The sequence below is a fragment of the Camelus bactrianus genome, chromosome 29, assembly GCF_048773025.1.
Source record: "Camelus bactrianus isolate YW-2024 breed Bactrian camel chromosome 29, ASM4877302v1, whole genome shotgun sequence".
In the NCBI taxonomy this organism is placed as follows: domain Eukaryota; kingdom Metazoa; phylum Chordata; class Mammalia; order Artiodactyla; family Camelidae; genus Camelus; species Camelus bactrianus.
The window spans coordinates 3517943-3543308 of record NC_133567.1 but is presented as its reverse complement, the minus strand read 5'-3'; the positions used below and the strand labels follow the sequence as shown (position 1 = coordinate 3543308).

The 25366-nt window shown below is 45.5% G+C and overlaps 1 long non-coding RNA gene and 1 other non-coding gene across 2 annotated transcripts in view; one reads left to right on the top strand and one right to left on the bottom strand.

Annotated features, from left to right (window-relative positions):
* Nucleotides 1–25366, bottom strand: part of LOC105081490 (uncharacterized) — a 92956-nt gene that overhangs the window by 55446 nt on the left and 12144 nt on the right. The gene's annotated exons all lie outside the window — the stretch shown is intronic.
* Nucleotides 5613–5719, top strand: LOC123613057 (U6 spliceosomal RNA). Its single transcript, XR_006720396.2, has one exon. It is a non-coding gene; the product is annotated as a U6 spliceosomal RNA (small nuclear RNA).

Below are 25366 nucleotides of genomic sequence, written 5' to 3'. Positions count from 1 at the left end.
ACTGCAGGCGATCAGTGAACACTGATTAGCTTAGTGAGAGTACAGGGTGGTAAAAACCTCTTTGGAAAAAAGCTTCATGTTGTCCTCTAAGGTAGGAGACTTGCATACAAAGTGACCGATCAATGACACTCGCGGACAGAACTTGGGGAAACGCTAGCACGCAGGCACGGGGCCCTGCACAAGGGTTCGTCACAGCCTTATTTCCGATAATCAAAAATTAGAAACGAGCCAAATGCCACAGGCCCTAGAGCAGCTGTGCATGTGGCGGTGCATGTGGCAGTGCGCGGCTCAGCAGGACAGCAAGAAAACAGCAATGCAGCAGGCACCGCTGCTCACAGCGCGGAGGCAGCTGTTCTGACGTTCAAGTACAGGTGGCTGGTAAAAAAGCTGTGGTATATTTACACAATGGAATACTACTCAGCCATAAAAAAGAATAAAATAATGCCACTTGCGGTAACATGGATGGACCTGGAGATTGTCATTCTAAGTGAAGTAAGCCCGAAAGAGAAAGAAAAATACTATACGATATTGTTTATATGTGGAATCTGAAAAACAAAAAGGCACAAATGAACTTATTTACAAAACAGAAACAGACTCACAGACATAGAAAACAAAGTTAAGGTTACCAGGGAGGAAATGGGGGTGGGAAGGTATAAATTGGGAGTTTGAGATCTGCAGATACTGACTACTGTATATAAAATATACAACAAGTTTCTACTGTACAGCACAGGGGACTATATTCAGTATCCATCCCTCTCATTTGTCCTCTTAATCCTTTTAGGTATCCTGATCGCTAAAGTAAAATTTGTGAACATCATTCAGTACCCTGGTAACTTTTTAAGGATGTAGTAACAAAGGCTTCTGCAGAAGGATGAGAAAAGAAAACACAAGACATAAACTCTTCATTAAGCAAACTAATTTTCAAAGCCAAAAGCAAGAGAATCAAAGGTCTGGGGATCTGAAATTGAAGAAATGGGGGGGTTCACATAATGGCAGCCATCACCAAGGAAATGTACAGTTGGGAAGGCTGCTCTTGCCAAGGCTACCCGCTCATTGTTCCGTGGGTGAGGGACTTCCTCTTCTCGGTCATGCTCACTGAGACCAAGGGCATTTAACAATGACCGAGCTCAGATAAGCTGTTCTAAGTTCTCTTTATACTACCTGTGGGTCTGGCAGGACAAATGCTCTGGGAAAAGCTAAGACCAGGCGATCCGAGATGGGAGATCAAGTCTGACCTAGAAGAATGACACTGAGAATTGACTGGAAGAGCTGAGGAATCAGGAGAAGGACTGGGGACACAGGGGTAAGCTGGGGGACACCTGGGGTGAGTTGTTCCATTGTAAAGGTACTGGACTGATGAACCAACCCACCGGGAAGGGAGAGAGAGCCAGCCAAAGGGAGCTGAATGTGCTTCTGGGGAGATAACATTAAGAGCACCAGATGTGGACAAAGAAGAAGAAATGAAGAAGAATAAACAATTTAATGTCTCCTCCGTGAACAAAGCCTGCGGGTCAGTGATCAAATGCTAGAAACAGTGAATTAATGGACTCAAGAAGGCAGGCATAGCTCAGTGATAGAGTGTGTACCTAGCATGCACAAGGACCTGGATTCAATCCCCACGACCTCCACTAAAAGTAAATAAAACAAAATTTAAAAATCTAATTATTCCCCCCCCCCAAAAAGCATACAGTGATCTATGTCAATTATATCTCAATAAAACTGGAAGAAAATAGTGATTTTTTTAAAAAATTTTTTTTAAATTAATGGACTCAAGAGTATCATTATACCTAAGCTGTGAACTCTCTTCTGTGAGTCTCAGCCAGAATTTCTGAAGGGGCTTCAAGCATCTGACAAAAAGTCAAAGTGGTTTTTGCATCACCCTCCTCTGAGAACGGCCCTTTTAAGTGAACTTTTTCATCTAGTAGTCACAAACTCTGGTTTTAAAGTCTCCACCTGGACGCTTTGGTCCACTGCTCAAAAGGAAAAGCAGGAACTGACGCTTGGCAGAAAGGCAGATTATCTGTCACTTTCAGAGCACCTGAACTTGCCCGGGAGACATTAAGCAGCGGTTTCAATCGCCCTGTTAGATGGCAGGAAAAGATCAGACAGCGCTCTTGCTACAGAGGAAAACGAGGGAAGTCCCTCCACGAGGAAGAGTCTTATGTAACATGAATGCGTCCCTCCTTATTTTGGATACGGCTTTGCGCGCACTGAAAAACAAGCAGAAGGCAGCCAAGCAGTGGGCGTCGTGCTCCCTTTCATTGCCAGGGAAGATTTTTACTTGGATTCCAAGAACCAGTTCGCTGGATTCATTCATTCTCTATTCAGCTGCCAACCTGTTTTAGCCTCTTTAAGTTGTCACTCAAATGCTTCCATTTGTATTGCTTCTTTTATTCTTATATTTTTATCTTCTCCACTCGATTGATTTTCCTTGAAGATAGCTTTCTGCATGTGTGCACACGGGTGTACTACGTACGTATGTGTGTATGTACACGTGCCCTGTTCGTGGTAGTCGTGTTCTATAAAGTCACCGCCAACACTGAGCAAATACTGTAATTGCTCCTTGGGGAAATACCGGTCTTTCCTCTGTCTCTGGTCACAACATTTGCATCAACGGATCAACACGCAGCCATGTTTTATGTGTGTTGTTTAAAGACCCCCTACTCCATGCATATTTCTGATGCATTAACTTGAACTCAGTGCTGTAACCCTGGCCTGAGCAAAGCTTCTCCTTAAGACATATCACAGCCGCCCTGCACTTCGGACAACAGACAGCACTTCCGCCCAACACCTGGGAGACGTTTTAAGCCGTGGAATCACCAACAAAAATGCAAAAACATGGCACTAAATAGACCGAGAAAAGGACACATGTTGACAGTAAAAGCTGGAGCAGGAAGGCATCTCCCCTGTTTCCCCCTCGGCTGGAAAAGGCTCAGTGGGAAACTCAGATTTTCCCAGACCTGCGCAAGTCTGCCAATGACGGGGAAGGTGCATCAAGCACGGCTCTGGAGGTTACAAATAAACGCCAGCAAGTGTGCAAATTCACAAGAACAGAATCTGTGAAAATGAGGACTGCCCACACGTGCGCATTTATTCACAGCAAGCTCCCGGCGGAATATGTGGCCACAGGAACTGCACACGACAGGTGGATTTTCCTGGAAGACAGCGGCTATCTGACATAGTAATAGCACTCTTCACAGAAAACCCCGAGCTTAGGACTTTGCCTGTGTTAAATTCCCAATTATAGTTCCTTTTAAGGTTTCTGTTCAACAAAGGAAATCAAATGGCAAAGACTCCGAGTTCAACACGCTACCTCCAGAGCCTGCACTGAGGCCCACGAAGATGCCTCACTCATAACTATAAATGTTATTTGCTTGAACACACATGCAATAAATGTTAAACACTTTCCTTTATTTCCTGATTTGTGTTCTTTCCTCTTTTTCTTACTGGCTTTCATTTTAGTGGCTTAATTATTCAGTTGGTGAATAAAGGCGGAGGCAGGAACTTTGGCTGCAGTGTGTGACATGGCTCTGACCCCCCTGCAGATCTGTCACTCTGAATTCGGGGTGCTGTCTTCTTTGGTTTTCCTCAGAGTTCTCAGAATGTTTCTAAGCTTCTGGTGGAAATCAAGGACACCATAAGCTTTCCATGAATTGAGTGACTATTTTTTAGGTGCCAAAAAGTAAACAGCAGTCCCCAGTGTCACGGGACCGCAGGCTTCCGTCCGCACTGCGGAGGAGCACTAATGGTCGGGTCAGAGTGATGCTGCGCTAGGCAACACTGTAAAGCAATCTCCTCTCTCGTGCCGCGCTCCAAATACTACTTTCATCACCGCCTCGCCACCACTCTCAGAAGTAAGGTGCTGTCAAAAACACAGGCCAACAAGCTTTAGCAGATTTTCCCTTTGCAGGACTTATGCTGTATTATGTCACTAGGCCAACAGTCGCCTAAAAACATTTTTGCTGCAAGGTTATTCTAAGGGCTTTGGCCCTCTTGGCAGATGGTGAGCACCATTCCTTGAGAATGTAAGTGTGACCGTACACCTGCCCTTGGAATGGAAGTTCGTCAACTACTGTATGACATTTGACCTGCTCCATTCTCAACTCTGGTCTGTCATGTAATCTTTCTTTCCCTGGGTGTCTGTGTCATCAAAATGAAGAAAGCAGAATAATTTTTGTCAGATGAATGGTCTGAAATGTATCATTCAAAGACAGTTTGTCTAATATGAGGGGAAAATGCTCTCCTAACTGCTTTGCTACAGGACAGATAAGGAATGAAAGGAAAAGGCCTGGGGAGAAGACGACAGTCAGAAAAACCATAACAAGGACGCGTGCAAAGACTCTCCGCAGCAGAGGCCGCAGGAGAGGATGCCCCCTACTTCTGGTGCTCTGGGGCTCCCCTGAAATGGCAGGAAGGAGAGCTGTCAATGCAGAAATCCGCAAGGAAGGAGGAAACAGAGGCGTTAACAGCAGTGACTCTGGGTGCGAGAAAGCAGACGGGTGGAAGAGAATGAACTAGCGGCCCCCAGACAACAAAACCCTAAAAAGAGAGTGAAGAGTCCAACTGACTAAAACGAGTCTGTGGAAACCTCCGGAACCGCCCCGCTGGGACCGCGGGAGGTGGGGGTGGGGGACTTGGGAAGTCTACACAAGCAGCCGTCAGATCACCAGTCACCTCCCAACCAGAGCAAAAACCAAGGGTTCCTCTCAGAGGAGCATTAAAACCGTGCACAGGGGCGGGTCCACACCGTGGAGACAAGGGGTTGGTGGCTGAGGCCCCATTACCCTCCCCTCTCGGTCTCCTAGGGCTGGTGGGCAGGCCTCCCCTTCCTGGCAGAAGACAGGATGTCTTCTCCAGAGAACGTGACCTGCTCCGGGAGAAACACCTAAAACACAGGCGTGAGCGATGTGTACTTCACCAGCCCAGGCCCATCTTCCGACAGCAAAGACTTTCTTATCAGAACATCCAACCTATTTTTCAGTCTCCCCCCATTTGAGAACAAAACCAGGTTACCAAATAGCTGAGGAAATTCATCAAAGAATGAGAGAGAGAGAGAAACAGAAGAAAGTTACTTGAAAAAAGAAAAAAGGGACTACACAAAGGAAAGACATTGCCCCCAAAAACTAATATTAACTAAGAGAAGATATTGCAACCACAGAACAGGGAGTATAAAAAAAGAATATATATGGGGAAAAAAAGATGAGACAAAGAAAAAATTCTGTATACTTCCAGAAAGAAAAAATTAAGCGCAAACAAACAGACCCCACATGAAGGATCAGAATGGCCTCCATTATACACATATAATATATGTAATGGAATACTACTCAGCCATAAAAAAGAATGAGATATTGTCATTCGCAACAACATGGATGGATCTAGAGATTATTGTACTGAGTGATTTAAGTCAGAGAAAGACAAATATTACATGATATCACCTATATGTGGAAGCTAAAAAAACAGTACAAATTAAGTTATTTACAAAACAGAAAGAGATTCACAAACATAGAAAATAAACTTATGGTTATCAAAGGGGAAAGGGGATAGCGATAAATTAGGGGTATGGGATTAAGAGATAAAACTATTACATATAAAATAGATAAACAAGAATTTACGTGCTTGCTTCGGCAGCACATATACTAAAATTGGAACAATACAGAGAAGATTAGCATGGCCCCTGTGCAAGGATGACATGCAAATTTGTGAAGCGTTCCATATTTTAAAAAAAAAAATTTACTATACATCACAGGGAACTATAGTCAATATCTTGTAATAACTTACAATGGAAAAGAATCTGAAAAAACAGACATAATTGAATCAATATGCTGTACAGCTGAAACTAACACAATATTGTAAATCAACTGTACTTCAATTTAAAAAAAAGAGAGGAAAAAAAGAAAGAAAGCAACCATAGTGGGGGGGGTGGTACATAAAGTGAGCATCTCTGACAATCCCACGGCGCCCCTCCCACCATCAGAAGCAGTTTCCTGATTGTCCTGGCAGTCTCATCCTCGCTGCACAGAGGAGGACGCTGAGTCCCAGAGAGGCTGTGTGGGGCAGGGGGTCAAGAGCCGGCCAGACCCAAGCCGCTCTGAGCCCACTGCAGGACACGCTCGCGATCCAGAAAGTATTCTGAAGGTGCTGTGGCCTTCAAAACTGGTGCCCTGTGTCAGACGTCAGTTTTGGCTATCATGAAACATTCCTACACCCGCCCTACTGTTTATTTCTTCAGAGACTTTAACATAAGAGCCCCACCATGGGACGGCTGTGGCTGAATTTAAGTAGAGCGAGATGCAGACATCTCAGGGTCAGTTTTCTCTGGATTTTTTTCCACCTGTTAACCTTATCACCGTCCTAAGGTTTTTATGCTGCTTCCAAAGTGCAGAAGGGAAACTTTTTTTAGGTGGGGGAGAAATCATTAGTTTATTTTTTTAATGGAGGTACCGGGGATTGAACCCAGGACCTCGTGCCTGCTAAGCGCGTGCTCTACCACTTGAGCCACACCCTCGTCTCCGTCCCCCACCAAAAACTTTTTATCGTTAAAAAAAAACTGTTCTTGAGGGGAGGGTATAGCTCAGTGGAAAATCAGGTGCTCAATATGCACAAGGTCCTGGGTTCAATCCCCAGTACCGTCATCTAAATAAACAAATAAATAAACCTAATCACCAGCCCCAAATAAATAAATAAATAGTACAATAAAATAAATGTTCCAATTTTTTTTAAAATGTTCTGTCATTCACATGAGCTCATCAGCACTTATTAATATTCTAAAGGGTCGGCTTGCCCCACTTCCTATCAGGTCCATTTTTTTTTACCGCATAATCTCTGTTAATTCACGAAGAAAGAGGAATGCACAAAGGAAATCGTTTGCTTATCAGGCTTTTACTTTGAAGGGAAAGAGTTCAGATAAATTCAACCCTGTTTTGCAAAGAAAAACTTCAAAGCCTTTAAGAAGGCTCCTCCCCTTAATTCAGTGTGTTGGGCTTGTTCCCCAATTTGAAAGGTAAGAAGATGAAAGAAAGTTAATCCTCCATAAATTCTCCTCCTGTTTTGCCCAGAGTTTCAATACAATTCCTCTTTGCTTAGTAATTCTCACAGTGAAAGAACCCAGAGCCAGGACCCGGCAGAGCTGCAAATGGCCATTGTTTCCAGTGGTCTTGGACACACCTTAACCTCAGGGTCCCCACCAGGTCGCAGACAGACGCTCCTCCCATCCCAGAGTCTCTCAACCTCTCCCCGGTTATTTTGACTTCTCATGGAAGCCCCCAGAAGCTGCTATGGAGCTGTGACAATCAGTGCAAATCTCTCTTCTCTGGAAAAGCATCTCAAAGCAGAAACAGAATGTTTCTTTACGGTCTTAAAACGGCTACCACTTAGGAACACGCCACCTCATCACACTTAGTCATCAAAACTTAGGATGAAGAATTTCACCTGCAGAAGCAACGAGAACCCTCCTGTGTCTTATTTCTAGCTTGGGACAAGCTTCCAAAATCCTAAAGATGTTGGTCTTTGCTTATTTCAAACTGTGAGCTGGAAAAAAATCTCTCAAGTTGAGGCACTCTTGAGTACTGCAAAAGAATGCTCCCCTGGGTCTAAAAAAAAAAAAGAAAAACAACCCTAAGGGCTCTTTATTCTATGGCACGTGGGCCTGAATATTGTTTTCTCAAAGCTCTGTTCAACCATGTTCCCAAGGGTTGGCTTAATGCAGAATCGGAAGGTTTTAAGAGTCAATTAACATTCCCACTGCTGGATGAAAATGCAATTAAACCCCAAATTTCTTCCCAAACATGCAACAAATCCTCTCCCAAAAAATGGGAGAGAGGACTGGGGAGGCCTTGCTTAGAACACACAGGCTTTGTTTGGGATGATGAAGAGAAGTGCCGGAGGTAGACAGTGATGGTGGTTGCTTTGTATTCTGAATGTGCTTAATGCCCCTGACTTGTACACTTAAAATGGTTTAAAGGGTCAGGTTTATGTTATATGCATTGTACCACAATTTTTGAAACTGAATAGATAAATAAATGAAAACTTCGCATCAAAAATGTTAAATTCAGGGCTGGGAAGAAGCACAAAAATAAAATCATGTTTCTAGTGGACAAAAGGTCACTGACAGATATCAAAAATCTAGTAACATGAAATTTTTGACACAGAAATTCCACTTTTACCCAGTTATCTCAAGGATATACTTCAAAATACACACAAAATCTATATGGAGAAGAGCGTTTATAACAGCCTTGTGTGTAATAACAGATCTCTAAGAAAATGCTGGGAGGACCTAAATGTCCAACAGTGCTAGTTTAACAAGTTCTGGTTAATTTAGTAAATAAATGACCCTTACCTGGTGGCCACGCCCCCTCGTATCACTGTTTACTCTTCTGTCTCTGACTCTGCACTAAGTCCGGGCAGTCCTCTGCCTCTTTCTAAGACTTTCCTTCAATTATCATTGGTTCACTCAGCAATTACTTACTGACACTTCCCGTGTCAGGACCACAGGAGGTGCTGCGGATAAAGCTTTCAACAAGTCGGACAAAGTCCGTTTGCTCGTGAAGTGTATACACTTTGGGGAGAACACAAGGAAGAAAATCGGCCACTATAATTTTGCGTGCCGGGATACGCATCCTCGGGGCCCGAGGGTGTCAGTCAGGTCCCTAAGCCAGAGCTGGCGCATCTGAGACGCCTTCCGGGGAGAGGTCCCGGCGTCAGGAGGAGGAGCACAAACTAGGTTGGGGAAGAAAAGGAGAACATTCCAGGCAGGCAGAGAAGATGGTATAAGGACTCGGGTTAAAGAGAGCAAAGCATACTCAAGAAACGGGACATATTTCAAAAGAGCGTGAGCATAGAGATGCCAGGAAAAGACAGCAAGAGAGAACACATCTGTGAAAAAAATTAGTTAAAAAAATAAACAAAGACCTACTGCAGAGCACAGGGAGCTGGTGGACAACCTGTGATAACCTACAGTGAGAAAGAGTGTGTGCGTGTCACTGAATCCTCACACGGCGCACCAGAAACTACACAATACTGTACATCACCTGTACTTTGATTTAAGAGAGAGATCCAGCCATGACCATGCAGCTTCACAGCAGACTCCACCTCAAGACCAAGGTCAGTGACTCACCTACTGGGTGTCTCCAGATGGACCAGCCACAAGCACCCTGGGGCCACGCGGTCCCCATCTGCTCCCCACCCCCCACCCTGAGCCTGGCTCTCCGGCCTCAGTCCCAGCCCTAGGGAGCAAAGCCGCCAGAAACCCTCCTTCTCTCTTCCGCCCGGTGCCCTTAGGGTGGGCACCTTGGGGAGCAGGTGAAGGCAGGGCCAGGTAGAGAGGACCTCAGCTGTGGTGCAGGCCCAGGGACAGCCTCACGGAGCCCACAGGAACGGCCTCTGCGGCCACATCACTCAGTCCCTGCCTGTGAGCCGCCGGGAAGGGCCTTGGGGAGGCAGTCCGAGTGGCTGGCAGACCTCCCCCCGGGGGGCAAGTCCTTTCGTAGGGGGGCGTAACCACGCACCTCCATGCCCATTACAGACATAATGAAAGTCCTTTCCCATCTACTTCCTAAATATCTCGATTCCATCTCCACTCTCTGTGTCCACTTTCCAAAGTCTACAGTGGCCTCTTCCCTGGTGTCGCCGTCACCTCCAGCGCTCCGACAAGCCCCTCCCCAGACTTCAGTCGGCATAATCTTTCCAACCGGATCGTCGGTCTCCTGTTCAAACACTTTCACAACTTCTCGATGCACCTGGGCTAAAATCTGGATTCCCTAGCCATGTTTCAGGGAGCTTCTGTCACCTCTGACCTTGACTTGGTGCTGCAGGTCCCCACCTCCCCACCCCGGTGCGCTGGCCACACCCACACCCACACCCACCTCCACTTGGTTTCCCGTGACCCCTCTGCCCCAAACAGCCTCCCTTGGCTCTTGGTCTGGTTAATTCTCACGTATCTTTCAAGGCTCCGCTTAAATACCCCTCTTTCCAGAAAGCTGTGGTTCTACCCCGCACCTGCCCTTTACAGCCGGGTGGTGTCTCAGTTCCCTGTTTCTTTATCCCTCACTGAACTATAAGCTTTGTCACGGCAGGAACTCTGTCCCTCTTTTCTCCCCACTTTTACTGACAAACAACTGACTTCCATCCCTGATAAGTGGAAGGCGTCCCGCATGATGGTGTGATTCACACACACTGTGAAGAGACGACCACAGTGGTCCAGCTAACACCCATCTTCTCAACAGATACAAGAAGAAGAAAAGAAAAAACACTCTCCTTGTGATGAGAACGCCTGGGACCTTGCTCTTAACCACATTCCTCAACACCACGCAGCAGTGTGACCGTGGCCGCCACGCCGGACGGTCCATCCCCAGTCTATTTATCTTGTAAGTAGAAGTTCATCCCTTATGCTAACGTTGACAGACCATCCCAGAAGCCACGCAGCACCCAGGACCACTGCGGCTACACACTCCTGTCCTGGAAAGGCGTCGGGGGTGCACTGCTCAGGGAGAACAGCAGGGTCCCGCATCACCCCATTTGTAGCTAACAGACACACACTACTATATATAAAACAGATAAACCACCAGGACCTACGGTACAGCACAGGGAACTAGACTCAATTTCTTGTAATGAGCTTTAATGGAAAAGAAACTCAAAATATATATGTATGTATGTACATATATGTATAACTGAATTGCTCTGCTGTACATCCAAAACCAACACTGTACACTGACCGCACTTCAATAAAGAAAAAAAAGATATCATCCCATTTGTAGAGGAAAATGTTCTCAAAAAGTTCTCCAAGGACAAATGACACCTGAAATTGTCTCAGGTCCGCTGTCAGCCTACTCACTAAAGGGGTGGGGTCATCTGTCTCCCTTGGCTTTGTTTTTGTTTATGTGTCTTCTGAGATTTGGGAGGCATAAGCTTCTTTTTTTTTTTTATTTAAGACTAATAATAATGAAAAACGAAACGGACTTTTACAGAAAAGTAATTTAGGAAAGTCAAGATGTGAAGCGGCAAAAATGGCTAAGCTTCTCCAAGAACACAGACTTCTGAGGCTGTTTGTTAAATCTACAAAAACAAGGGAATTGACTCAACTCCTGACTCTTGGGTTCAGGAATTGGATCCTCAAGTTCCCTGTCACATTCTGCTTTTACGACAAAGGAAAACATCGCCGCTTCCCTAGAAACAGGCTGTGTTTTCCGACGACAGTGTTATCGTCGCTCAATTTTTCCTCTCTTCGTTAAATCTGTGTATTTTGGAAGAATGTTTTAAACGCTATCAGAAGGCACTTCACCTTCCAGCTATTTTTCTTGCACACACTGACCAGTGTCTCCCAATACTCCCCACTGCGGGGCGGGGATGGAGCCCGAGGGAGGCCGACCGCGGCCACCCGCTCTGAGTCCGGATGAGGCCACCACTTACTTAGTCCGCACCTGTGCCTGCTCCGTGCCAACATCTTAATTTCAAAAACAGCACGATTTTATCAGTTTTGTGTGAAAGCCACTTCGCAGCGCACAGATGATCTCTGCGCTTTTTCTAGACCCTGGCAGAAATCTCGGCTTCCTGGTTTCTCACCTGCCCCACCCCCACGGGGAACAGCAGGTTCTGAGGCAGCTACCCTGGGGGGAGTGGGGTCAGCGGGTTTTGGGGGAAGGTTAACCAAATACCCTCCAGGACTATTCACACGTGAACCCTGTCGGCCGTTTATCTTGGCACCTGGGTGAGAATGGTGTTTGCAAAACTGGAACAGAAACCCAGCTACTTTTTGGAAAGGGGGAAGGGGAAGGAGGGGGGGCAGCTAAAGGAGGGGTCATCTGAAAGATGACCAGCCTCTGAGAGCAGCAACATGCAAGTCTCAGGGAGGGAGGGGCAAAGCCAGGTGGAATTTTTCCTCTGTCGTTTTCCCAGGCTTCTTTTTTTTTTAAATTCTTGTTTTTTACTGAAGTGTAGTCGATTTACAATGTTGGTTTCAGGTGTACAGCAAAGCGATGCAGTTATACATATACATACATACATATGTATATTTTCAGATTCTTTTCCATTACAAGAAATTGAATATAGTTCCCTGTGCTACACAGTAGGTCTCTGTTGTTTATCTATTTTATATACAGTAATGTGTACCTGTTAATCCCGGACTTCTAATCTATTCCTCCCCCACCTTTCCCCGCTGGTAACCACAGTTTGTTTTCTGTGTCCATGAGTCTATTTCTGGTTTTTAAATAAAATCTCGTATTTTTTTTTTAGATTCCACATATAAGCAACATTATATGATATTTGTCTTTCTGTCTGACTTACTTCATTTAAAATGATAATCTCCAGGTCCATCCATGTTGCTGCAAATGGCATTATTTCATTCTTTTTTATGGCTGATGGCTGAATAGTATTCCATTGTGTATATATACACCACATCTTCTTTATGCAGGCATCTGTCCGTGGACACTCACCCAGACTTCTTACAGGGGCGGCTTTCAGTCGGGGCTTCAGACGGGCTCTGTGGGCCCTCTGTGTCTCTTGTGCTGGGAGAGAAGGCTGGGAACTGGTCATCCCTGCATTTATCACCACCTTCATCATAACAGCCAGGGACGGGGGCTACCCTCCCGTTACAAATGGAAGTGGAGATTCAGAGAGGTCTGCGACATGCCAGGGCCCTGAAGCAGGCGGCCCAGGCCAGGCCCTTCCTCCCCTGCTCTGCGCCGGGCACCAGTAAGGAGGGGCTCTCAGACCTCGGGCCTCCCCTTTTCTGCAAAACCCTGGATCCCTCTACAGCGGCGTCCTATCCCAGGTTTTAAGCTTTCCCTGCACAGCGCTGGACACCAGCTGGTCTACTAGACAGTGGATCCCCCTCCGCGCCCTCCTCACTGCTTCCCTGGAAGTTTCTGGAGCGTGGCAAGCATTCAGTACACATCTGCTGATGAATACACTGGCCTAACCTGAACGGTAAGTTTTTTTCTTTTCATAGTGCTTATTCTCTGTTCGATTCCTGTGTCTCACTCATACTCCACGAGGACATTTCTGACCTGCCAGGAGTCCTTTCTTGTCAATTCTGAGTCGTACAGTGTATTAAGATGCAAGACTAAACACTGGATTCACATCAGACCCATACCACTCGGCCTGCACCGACGCATAGGCGTGAAATCAACATCCAAGAAAGAGCAACAGATGTGTCCCAGCTCCTTCCGTAAGGACGGAACTCTCTCCAGAACGAGAAATGCGTCAATATGTAGGAATATAAATACACAGAGACATTCTTTCACTGAAAGGCCACCGCGGACACTGCTGCCCCCTTACGTTTCCACCCCTTTGCTCCTCCACGTGACACCCTGTTGGAGTTCGGGTGGCACTGATTCCCAAAAATCAAATCCTTGATTGACTCAAAATTGATCTTTGATTGTCAAAAGGTTCAGGGAACCCAAGGTCAATGTGGGGCACTCCTCTGGCCCCGGGACTTGGTTCTGGGACAGGACCCATCAGTGCAGAGCCCAGGGATTTTATTTGGCCCTTGAGGGATAAACGTACTCTCTTCGGCTCTCACTGAACACAGAAATAAATAGGTCGACTCAGTTGCGTGTGTCTGTATGTCTCTCTTACTTGTGTGTGTATCCATATAGATAAACATACAAACAGCCAGAAAGGGAGGTGGATGGAGTGACAGACAGCAGTTCTCAGCAATGCTCAGCCGTTAACAGAAGGTACCGGACGGTGGTATTTTGCGTCTCACCTCTGCAGTTTACAAACACTGTCACACAGCTGTTCTCTGATGTTCACAGCACGCCTCTGAGGTATGATTATTACCCTACTTTACAGAGACGACACTGGGACCTCGGAGAGGTTCTGTGCTGTGTCCCGTGCCACGGAGAGCAGGTCACCTGAGCACTGTCCCCACAGGCAGCACGTGAGAAAAGGTGAGCAGAGAAACCCCTGGAAGGCAGAGCCCAGCCCAGGACAGAGCTGGGCGTGTCTGAGACTGTCAGGGGGGCAGGACAACACTTTAGATGGGGAACAATGAAAACCACCAGAACTCGGGAGAGAAAAGAGATCCCAGAGCTGAACCAAGGTCGGTCCGCCTCCAGAGCTCTGCTTCCACTCAGGCCAGTACTGACCCCAAGATAAAGACTCCTAATGCACCAGGAGTGAGGGCCAGACACTACCTGAGAGGAACCCACACGACCATTTGTGGGCTGTGAGCAGTTGATCTTTGACCAAGGCGGGGCCGGGTGGGGGGATGACTGGGGCCACCCCAAACTCCATCAAAGACCACGTATAACCTCAGTCGGTCCCCCGTGTCCCAGTTCCTCATCCCCATCAGCAGATTCAACCAACCCACCCTGCAGCACCAAAGTGGGTTATTTTTCCAAAAATCCGCATGTAGGTGGACCCGCACAGCTCAAACCCGTGTTATTGAAGGCTCAGCTGTATTTAAATGGAGTTCGCCCTTGTAAGTGTCCCGGCAAGGGGGCCATTTCTGTAGAACGGGTCCAGGGCCTGGCGTGTTTTCACGTGTTACCACGTGAAGGACTCTGCGCCTCCTCCTTTAGGACTCGGGAGCCCCACCTGGCCCACGAGGAAGGGTCCTGATTCTCTAATGCTCCACAGCTTAATGCAATGTCTCAAACACACAGGGCCCGAGAGCTGGGACACTGTATCCCATCAACATTCAGACGGTGGCAGAAAGTGATGACAACTTATTAGCTATTGTGTGGGTTACTGATCAGTGTCTCTCAGCCCCACACCCCCTCCCCCAATGTTCTGCTCTGTAACTCTTCTTCTACTCGTGGTAGAATACACAGAACATGAAGTTTACCGTCGTAACCATTTCCAGCCATGCAGCTCAGTGGCGTTAGGAACATTCACACTGTTGTGTCACCACCATCACCACCATCCGTCTCCAGAACTTTTTCATCTTCCCAAGCTGGAACTCTGTCCCGTTAAACAGTAGCTCCCCGCTTCCCTCTCCCGAGTCCCGCAAACCACCGTCCTCCTCTGTCTCTGTGAACCGGATTCCTCTAGGAACCTCGTATCAGTGGAATCATACAGTGTTTCTCTTTCTGTGACCGGCTTACTTCACTTAGCTTGAAGTCCTCAGGTTTCATCCATTTTGTAGCCTGTGTCAGAATCTCCCTCCTTTGCAAGGTTTGCTACAACGGCTTTGTACGGATGAACGACACGTGCTTATCCGGTCATCCATGGATGGACACTTGGGTGGCTGCCACCTTTGGCTGCTGTGAACAATGCTGCCATGCACATGGATGTACAAGCCTCTATTTGATTCCCTGCTTCCAGTTCTTTGGGGAGTATACCCATAAGTAGAATTACTGGCTCATATAATAATTCTAGATTTAATTTTTTTTTGAGGACTTGCCATACAGCTCAGTGACTCACAGGTTGGCTAGGACTCCAAAAACCACATTTCCCCAACTCCCTCGGCAGCTAGCTTCTCATTACTCTCTACCGACAAGAGTCAAAGACAAGAAACGGGAAGATAAGAAGAGCGAGCGAGCCGTCCTGCCTCCACAGGAAGTACCACGTCCAAGAAGAGAACCCAGCTCTGCCCTTCCCCCAGCTTCTGACCTTGACAAATCTCTACCCTTTGGGATTGGGATTATCTCTAAAAGTAAGAGCTGAGTTGGTGGGAATGTCATTTGGTGCAGCCACTATGGAAAACAGTATGGAGATTCCTTTAAAAACTAAAGATAGACTTACCATATCATCCAGCAATCCTACTCCTGGGCATATATCCTCAGGGAACTCTAATTCAAAAAGATACATGCTCCCCAATGTTCACAGCAGCACTATTTAGAACAGCCAAGCCATGGAAGCAACCCAAATGTCTTTCAACAGATGACTGGATAAACAAAATGTGGTATACATATACAATGGAATACTACTCAGCCATAAAAAAGAATAAAATAATGCCATTTGCAGCAACATGGATGGACCTAGAGATGATCGTGCTAAGTGAAGTAAGTCAGACAGAAAAAAACAAGTATGATACCAATTATATGTGGAATCTAAAAAAAGATACAAATGAACTCACTGACCAAACAGAAACAGACTCACAGACATAGAAAACAAATTTATGTTTACCAAAGGGGAAAGGAGGGGGATAAATCAGGAGTTTGGAATTAGCAGATACAAACTACCATACATAAAACAGATAAACAACAAGATCCTACTGTACAGCACAGGGAACTATATTCAATACCTTATAATAACCTGTAATGAAAAAGAATATGAAAAGAGTATGCATAACCGAATCACTATGCTGTACGAAAAATTAACACAACGTTGTAAATCAACTGTACTTCAATTTTAAAATAAAATTAAACAAAAATAAGAGCTGAAAACATTTTTAAAATTCTTTTAGGCTATAGAAGGCTACCATTTTATGTAAACAGAAGCGCATTAAGCTAGGCAGAATAGTGTAAAAATCATACACACCACAGAGGTAAATCCCACTTGAGTTCTCCTAGCCTAAAGGTTTGCTGCTTCTGCCAAGATTCAGACTCCCAGCTTCCAGTTCTGGCCAAGTACCTCGTACCAGCCCTAGGCTCCCACCGCAGATGACTATTAAACTGTCCATGTATATAAACCAAATGTCTTCTAGCCCTGGACAACAGGAAGCAGAGGGTGGCAATCCTTGAGAAAAGGGAAATACTCGAAATGAGCCCCAATTCACCCTGGCTTTCAGCCCAGGGTCATATCGGACGGCAATGCAGGGAGTGGAACCCAAGCACACAGCCCTGACCTCTACGACGTAAGTAGAGGCAGATGGAGGCAGTTGGGGCAGCAGGGGGCAGCTGGAATTCGTGGGGACAGGGACAAGGGAGAGGGGATGGCAGAATCGAAGTGATAGCTGCCCCTGGTCCTGGGCTGGCAGCTGGACCCCACCAGCACAGAGCAAGTTCCCAGAGGCGCTGCAGAGGAGAGCTCAACGGGGGTCCCCAGGTCAGGGAGAAGCTGGATTCCCACGGCCACAGGCATTCAACTCAGCTCCCAGGAAGGTCATGCCTTCTGAGTAAAGAACATATCCCAGAATAAGGACCAGACCCCAGGATGAAGGCCAAACAGAAACAGACTCACCTGGTAGGATCAAGAGACCCCACTATTAACCACTTGCTAGAATTAAAACTCAATAATCTTTTTTTTTTTAATTAAAGTATAGTCAGTTACAATGTGTCAACTTCTTGTGTGCAGCACAATGCCCTAGTCATGCAAACACATACATATATTCATCTTCATATTCTTTTTCAGAAACTCAATAGTCTTTAAAGGAAGATGGCATCATCGAACAGCCCTGAACATACATCCTCCTGAATGCTCAGCATGCAATGAAAAATTACTGGATATGCAAAGGATCGTGAAAGTGTGACCCATAACCTAGAAATTATACACCCTCCTTGTGTGCATCCAGTCCAGTCGAGAGGCTGAGGCGATGTCTGAGGCAGCAGAATGGCTGGGGGGCCTCCTGAGCCAGGAAGACCCTGCAGTAACCAACTCAGCACTAATCTTACACAGAAGCAGAGGACAGAATGAGGCTGCCAGGGGCTGGGGGGGGGGGGCGGGGAGGGGACATGGGGAGATGCTGGCTGACAAGGGGTTCAAAGTTTTAGCTGTGCAAGATGAGTAAGTTCTGGGGAGCTAAAGTCCAGCAACGTGACTGTGGTTAACATCACTGCCTTGTAGGGATGGCTGAAACCTGCCAAGAATTAAGAGCTCTCACCCCCCCCCCAACACACACACAAGACAACTACGGGAGGAAGCGGACACGGGAATTAGCCTGACTGTGGTGACTGCTTCACAGTGCACATGTATATAAAGCATCAACTGCACACCTTAAACATGCACACTTTTTGTTTGCCAATTACACCTCGATAAAGCTGGTGGGGGGCGAGAGCGGACTTAACCTGTCAGCACCGCCCCCCGTGCCCGGCCCTTACCCACATCAGCTCATCCGTCCTTACCAGCAGCCACAGCCTGGTGTTGTCCCCCACAGTTACATACGAGGACCGGAATCACGGACAGGCAAGGGAACCCACCCAGGTGTCACAGAAACTTAGTGATTTAAAGAAAATTTTTAATGAAGTGACTTGAATTTAACCCTGCTGACTTAAATATCTCACCTTCATCAAGTGCTATAAAACTATGTGTTAACACAAAAACAAAATAAAGAAAGAAACAAAAAACCCAGCAAGAGGTCAATGGAAAGCAGAAACCATGTACAAAATGCTTTTTCTTAAAAGAGAAAAATAAGACATAAAGGCAATTTTATTTGTCACATTACACCTCAAACATTTGTGTGTGTGTGTGTTTCCCTTTCTTTAAAATTTCTAAATTTTTTCTAGGGGGAGGTCATTATTTATCTGTTTATTTTTTAAATGGAGGTACCAGGGATTAAACCCAGGACCTTGTGAACACCAAGCATGTGCTCTACCACTGAGCTATACCCTCCTCCTCTAAAAAAAAATTTTTAAGAGGTATATTGAGAGCAAGGACTCAAAGAGATATCTGCACACCCATGTTCATAGCTGCATTATTCACAACAGCTAAGAGGTGGAAGCAACACAGTGTCCACTGATGGGTGAATGGATAAACAAAATGTGGTCCATACATACCATGGAATATTACTCAGCCTTTGAAAGGAGGAGAATTCTGTCACATCCTACAATGTAGATGAACCTTGAGTTAATGACAGAAGGACAAACACTACAGGATTCCTCTTATGTGAGGTACTTAAGAGTAAAAAAATTCATGGAGACAGGAAGTAGAATGGTGGGGGCCGGGGGCTGAGAAGAGGGAAACAGGAATGAGTGTTTAATGGGGACAGACTTCCAGTCTGGGAAGATGAAGAAGTCCCAGAGATGGATGGTGATGATGGTTGGACAACTGTGTAGATGTATTTAATGCTACTGAACTGGACAGTAAATGGTTAATACTAAAAATGGTTAAGATGGTAAATTTTATGTTATGTGTATTTTACCACAATTACAAAAATAAAATAAAAAGAGGAAAACAATGATTATTCTGTTTTAGGCTGCATTTACACTTATTTTGCTTCTTGGGAGCTCAAACTTCCACATTTTTTTAAACTTTTTTTGTTTTACTGTGAATATTTTCATCAAAATTAAAAACATACCATTTACTAAGTTTAAATAGAGGGAAACAATCATTAAAAACTCTCAGTATGGCTAACATTTATACTATGATGTCAGTTGGGACCAACACTTTGAAAATATCTTGTATTTTAATGTAAAATGACCAGGAAAAAGAAATGGAGAATTAAATCATAAGAATGATCACATTGGTATACCTAGAAAAACACAGTGCTTATAAAATTGTCACATATTCAGTCTTCACAAGATCACCTTTAATAAACTAAAGTTGTATGAATCAAAAACCACTCTCACTAAACATTTGAAAATAATTCAACAAAGATTCAACATTAGTTTATCTGACGTTCTGATCAGCTGTTGTGCAGAAGAAAACACCCTAAAACTTAGTGGCTTAAAATAGTCACCATTGGTTTGCTCGTGATTTTGCAGCCTGGGCCAAGCTAGGTCTTGGGCTGGTCTTGCTTGTGGGCTGATCTGCCACTCAGATGCACGTGCCTAGCAGGCCAGCGAGGGTCAGGAGGGCAGGGAACAGCTGACCTTCTCTTTCTATATGGTTTTGGGCCCTCTCCCTCTCAGTGTCCCTCTCTGCAGGGTCTCCCTGGTAGCCAGACAGCTACCTCCTGGACTTCCAAGAGCAGCAGCACAGAAACCATCCTTCACACCCGGGCTTGCCAGTCCCAGAACATACTTCCGCTGCGGTCCATTGGTCCAAGCAGTCCCAGGGCCGGCCGGGGTTCCATGTGATGAGGAAGAGACACCACCTCTCGACAAGCAGTCAGGGTACACTGAACAAGGGCCTGTGGGGTGGGCAGTGCTGCGGCTAGCTGTGGACACGGACCCACTGCCTCTGGCACGGGGCTTGTGACCAGCTTGACAAGCAAGTGAAACGCATTAGAGGACGGGGTTGGGGGGCTATCAAGCAGAATCCACGTAAGAAGCAGCTTCAACATGACAGAACGCTGACAGGAAAGACAGATTTTGTCTCAAGGAAATGGAAGACAAGGCTGCTGCCTTATTGTGCAGTTGGAGGATAAAATACACAAAAGAGAAATGACCACAAAGGTATTAGTTGATTCAGCAAAAATTTTTTTGAACGTTTAATGTGCTGATCTTACACCACCAGGTAGTGTAACTTTTCAAAGACAACTTGAAAACCATGACTCTCGCTTCTCTTCTAACTACAACCACCGTCATTTAAAAAAAAAAAAAAAAGAAATGATGACACAGGAAATCACAAAACAGCTGTCATTTGTGGGGTGACTACTAGGGGTAGGGTTGTGCTACGCCCAGCCCTCTCAAACCCCTGCAAAGCAAAGCCAACCATTAGCCATGTTACAGGTGAGAGCACTGATACCTCGGAGCTAAATACCCTGAAAGGTACTGACTCTCCAAAATAGGTGGGTTTTTTTTTTAATTTTCGGAATTTTATTGGGGGGGATTAGGTTTGTTTGTTTTTGACTTTTTAAAACTTTTGTTGTTGTTTTGTGTGTTTTGGTGGGGAGGGCAGGTAATGAGGTTCATTTATTTCCTTTTCTGAATGGAGGTACTGAGGGGTGGACCCAGGACCTCGGGCCCGCTAAGCACACACTCTGCTCCTGAGCTGTACCCTCCCCTCACCCCGAAAAGAGTTGCTAATAGACTGACTGAGGGAGCCTGATTTTGGAAATGTCATTGTTTACATATTTTTTAATTTCCAATTTTACCCAGCTGTAAGGACAAGCCCCCCGGAACGAGGGGGACCCTCACCAGTCTGCGGGGCTGGGGTGCGTCTCCAGGGCCGCGCGCACCGCGCCTCCCGCACCCACCACCGCGCGCTTTAAGGCCCGGGGACGCCCCGTGGGGTGCCCCCCAGCACTACCCACCCAGCTCCGCTCCCATCACCGCAGGACCTCTCGGGTCTACAGTGTTAACTGCTCTCTCCCCGTCCGGCCCGGCCTCCCGCCGGCTGCGGGGCTCCCGCGACCCGGACTGCCCGTTCTGAGGGAGGGCGGGACGCTCCCCCGCGCACTCGGGCGAGGGAGGGGCGGCGGCCGCGGCGCGGGGGGCGGGGGGCGGGGGCCGGCCCGGTCCCGGGGGAGGCGCGGCCGAGAAGAATGGGGCCCCGCGAGGCCGCAGATAAGCATCTCGCCTTCTCCCTCCCCTTCCTTGTTCCCGGGGCTCGCCCACCCGCGCCTTTTAACTGTCAGGGAGCCAATGCCAGGCGCTGGGCGAGCCACCGCCGATGACATGTGAGTTGTGTGTGTTCCAAATTGGCCTTCCTGCCTTTCTGCAAGAAAAACAAACTGGAGCTGGACCCCAACAAACATGACAGGAAAAATAACAACCCTTGTCCAGGGCTGATACTGAGCGCGGCCGGCCCCTCCGCCCCCCGGCCAGCCCCGGCCAGCCCCGCTGCGGATGGGCGCAGGTCGGCCTCTGGCTCCAAGGGGGCGGGGGCGGGGATCCCAGCTCGGGAGCGCGGGCGGGGCCCGCACGTTGCTCCTTGCGAGGTCACCTGTGCCGGGCACCCCGAGAGGCCCCTGCCAGGGCCCACAGTGACACCACCACACCAAGTGCGGCAGCATCAAGCCCGTTCCACAGGGAGGGCAGTCAGTGGCTTCAGGTAACACAGCGATTAAGCAGCAGAGCTGGGCTGTCTGACTCCGTAACGCCGACTTTAAATTTTTGGCTAAAGCGAAAAATGAGAATTCAGATCTCCTGCTATTGTTGGGCTCAGGTCCCGAGCTAATGCGCTACAAGTCATGGATGAAAACCACTGTCCTGATGGGTACGACCAGAACACGAACGGGCATCAGCATTCTGAGCAATCCGCCTCCATCAGACCTGTAGCCCCCCCACCAGCCAGAATCTGCTCTATTTGTCACTGACGTCTTCCACATAACTTGAAAGTGTTCAATTGAGTGGGCTTAACTAAACTGAAAATAACTTTTTCTAGACTCAAGAAACAAATTTATATACACCCAAAATCATGGAAAACAGGGATTCAAACAAATATGTGTACACCTGTGTTCATGGCAGCATTATTCACAATAGCCCAGAGGTGGAAGCAACCCGAGAGTCCATGGATGGATGGATAAACAAAATGTGGCCTATACCTATGGTGGAATATTACTCAGCCTTAAAGGAAGAAAGTTCTGACACATGCTACAACACAGAAGAACCTTGTGGACACAATGCTAGGTGAAAAACACCAGCCACAGAAGGACAAATACTGATTCCACTGAAATGAGGTGTTCAGAGTGGCTGAGTTCACAGACACGCCAAGTGGAACAGTGGTTCCCAGGGGCTGGCAAAGGAGGGATGGGAGTCAGCGTTTAATAGGGGATGGAGTTTCAATCTGGGATGATGAACGATTTCCAGAGGTAGATGGTGGTGATGGTTGTACAACAATGTGCATGTACTTAATACCATAAACTATACATCGAAAAGTAGTTAAGATGGTAAATTTTAATTTATGTATATTTTACCACTATTTTTTTAAAAAGGATCAATACCGAGGCATCTAATGGATCTGTATTCAGCCCTGACAAAGGGGGAAAAATACTAAATTATGCTGAAGTCTGCCCCAATGTGTGCATACTGACAGAATCTTCAACTAACAATAATGGTATATTCAACACGTTATCATCAGATCTGAGCTTTCAAGTGAGGTCTAGGACACTGACATGAGGAGTTTTGCAGATCTATTTTTCTGAAGATTTTAGAGCATTCCAAAGAGGCTATTTCATAGGCTGACACAGAAAGCCACGACCTCTTAAGGTTTGATGTAAAAAACAAAGAACAGAAATTTGCTTTGCCTACGTGTGCTGCACTAACAAACTTCTCAAAAGGAGCTGAAACAGTTTTGACTTGTCCTCTTTCACACCTTGAAAAATTCTTCCAAACACACACTCTTTCACTGCCCTAACTTTTCCACAGGGGGTTGGTGTAACTCCAGTTCCGAAAAATGACAGGGATACTATAAAAAGAGGAAAATTATGAGGCCATCTCACTCGTACCTTTCTAAACCAAATATTAATAAACTCATTCCAGCAATATGGAAAATAGATAATACTTTGCACTTAACTAAAGATAGTTCATGAATGCAAGATCAGTTTAATATTTAAAAATCAATTAGCCAACCAAGTAATCACTAAATGAAATAGTTATGAAATTAACAGAATAGAGGAGAAAAAAATCATACAAGTATCTCAATATACGCAGAAAAAAAGCAGTTGAAGAAACGCAATGCCCATTGTCGATAAAAACTCTTGGCAAACTAAAAATAGAGAAGAACTTCCTTCATCAACCAAAGGGTATTGACAAAAACCCTACAGCAAACACCAGACGTGGTGGTGAAAGGTTGAAAGCTTGCCTTCCGGGACTGGAATAAGACACGGATGTTCTATCACTACTTCTACTGTACTGGTGCTCTAACCAGGTTGGCAAGGCAAGAAAAGACGTGAATAAAATGCATATGTAAAGGAAATAAGAAATACAAATCTTATTTACAAGTAATGCTTTTTGTGTGAAGAAAAGCCAAAGGATCTTACATAATACATGTTTAGAATTAATAAATTCCATCAATACTGACATAGATATAAATGAAATTAATAGGACATCAGGGGTGCACAACCCAGAAAATATTTTGTGTGTTCTGGAAACGGGAGGTGGGTAAGCGAAATAAGAGTGTATGATTTGATTTGAGAATGGCTGAAGTTGGGTGATAGGTACAGGGAGTCTGCTATAGTCTTCTACCTATTTTTGTATCTGTTCAGAAGTTTTTATAATAAAAAGATTTTTAAAAAAATAAGTAAGATTGGTTGCTGGATACAAGGTCAACAGACAAAAATCAATTATAGTTCTCTAAATCAGTAAAAGGAGCTAGAAAATATTTTTTAATATACCATTTGCAACAGCATAAAAACATCAAGTGGCTAGATATATTTCTAATAGAAAAGCACAAGACAGAAGATTGTAACCATTACTCAGAGAAATTGGAGAAGACATAAATAAATGGAGGGGTGTACCATGTTCATGGATTGGAAGACTCAATGCTGTAAAAACGTCAATTCATCCCCTAAATCATCCAGAGAGTAACTGCAGTGCCTGTTGAAATTCCAAAGGCCTGTGTGTGTGTGTGTAACCTGAGAAACTAATTAAAATAGAGGGCTAAGGACTAGGAAAAGCCAAGATCTTGAAGGAGAAGTACAAGGTGAAAAGATCTGCTCTACCAGATATGAAACTTATTAAGAAACTACAATAATCCAGACAATGTGATGCTGATACAAAGACAGAAAAAAAGACCAGTGGAATAGAATCAATAGCCAAAGAGAGACCTTTATATGTCCAACCTCTGCTATTTGGGAAGGAGTACACTGCAGAGTGGTGAGGAAGGAACAGTCTTCCCAATGAATTGTGCCCAGGCAGTGGCACATCCATATGGGAGAAGTCTCACATCAGATCTAAAACTAAACTCCAAAAAGACTTTAGATTAAAATATGAAAGGAAAACAGTAAAATATCTAGAAGACAGCATAGGAGAAGTTGCATGGCCTGCCATCAGCAAATGTGTTGTTAAACACATAAAGAGCACAAATGATAAAAGAAAAGACTTTATACATTGGACCACATTAAAAATAAAAATTTCTGCTTATCAAAGACACGAATCAGTGAATGAAAATATAAGCCAGCGAGTAGAAGATACTTGCAACATACATAAACAACAAAGGGGGGAGGGTATAGCTCAGTGGTAGAGCACGTGCCTAGCATGCATGAGGTCCTGGGTTCAATCCCCAGTGCCTCCATTAAAAAAATAAATAAATACAGCACAATGTCTCAGTCATGCACATACATACATATATTCATCTGGACACCAGAAATTGACACATTGTAACTGACTGTGTACTTCAGTAAAAATAAATAAATAAACAAATAAATAAACCTAATTATCTTCCCCAATCAAAATTTTAAAAATAAATCAAATACTTCAAATAAATTTAAAACAACAACAACAAAGGGCCTGAGTCAAGAAGGTAAGGATTCCAAATCAGGAAGAAACATACAGATACTCAGGAAGAAAATGAGCAAGTGCCTGACGGGCACTTGGGAATTCGATGGCCAACACTGAGTAGCAGAATGACTCGGAATAATTTGTAATAGTTGTCCCCATCTCAGAGGGGATGAAACACCACGGGCAGAATAAAGTAAAATCAAACATCTTAAAAATACACACCGAGCATCCAGGTGAGCAGACTTCCTGACACGGCCTCTCTGCTCATAAAACCTCACTTTCCT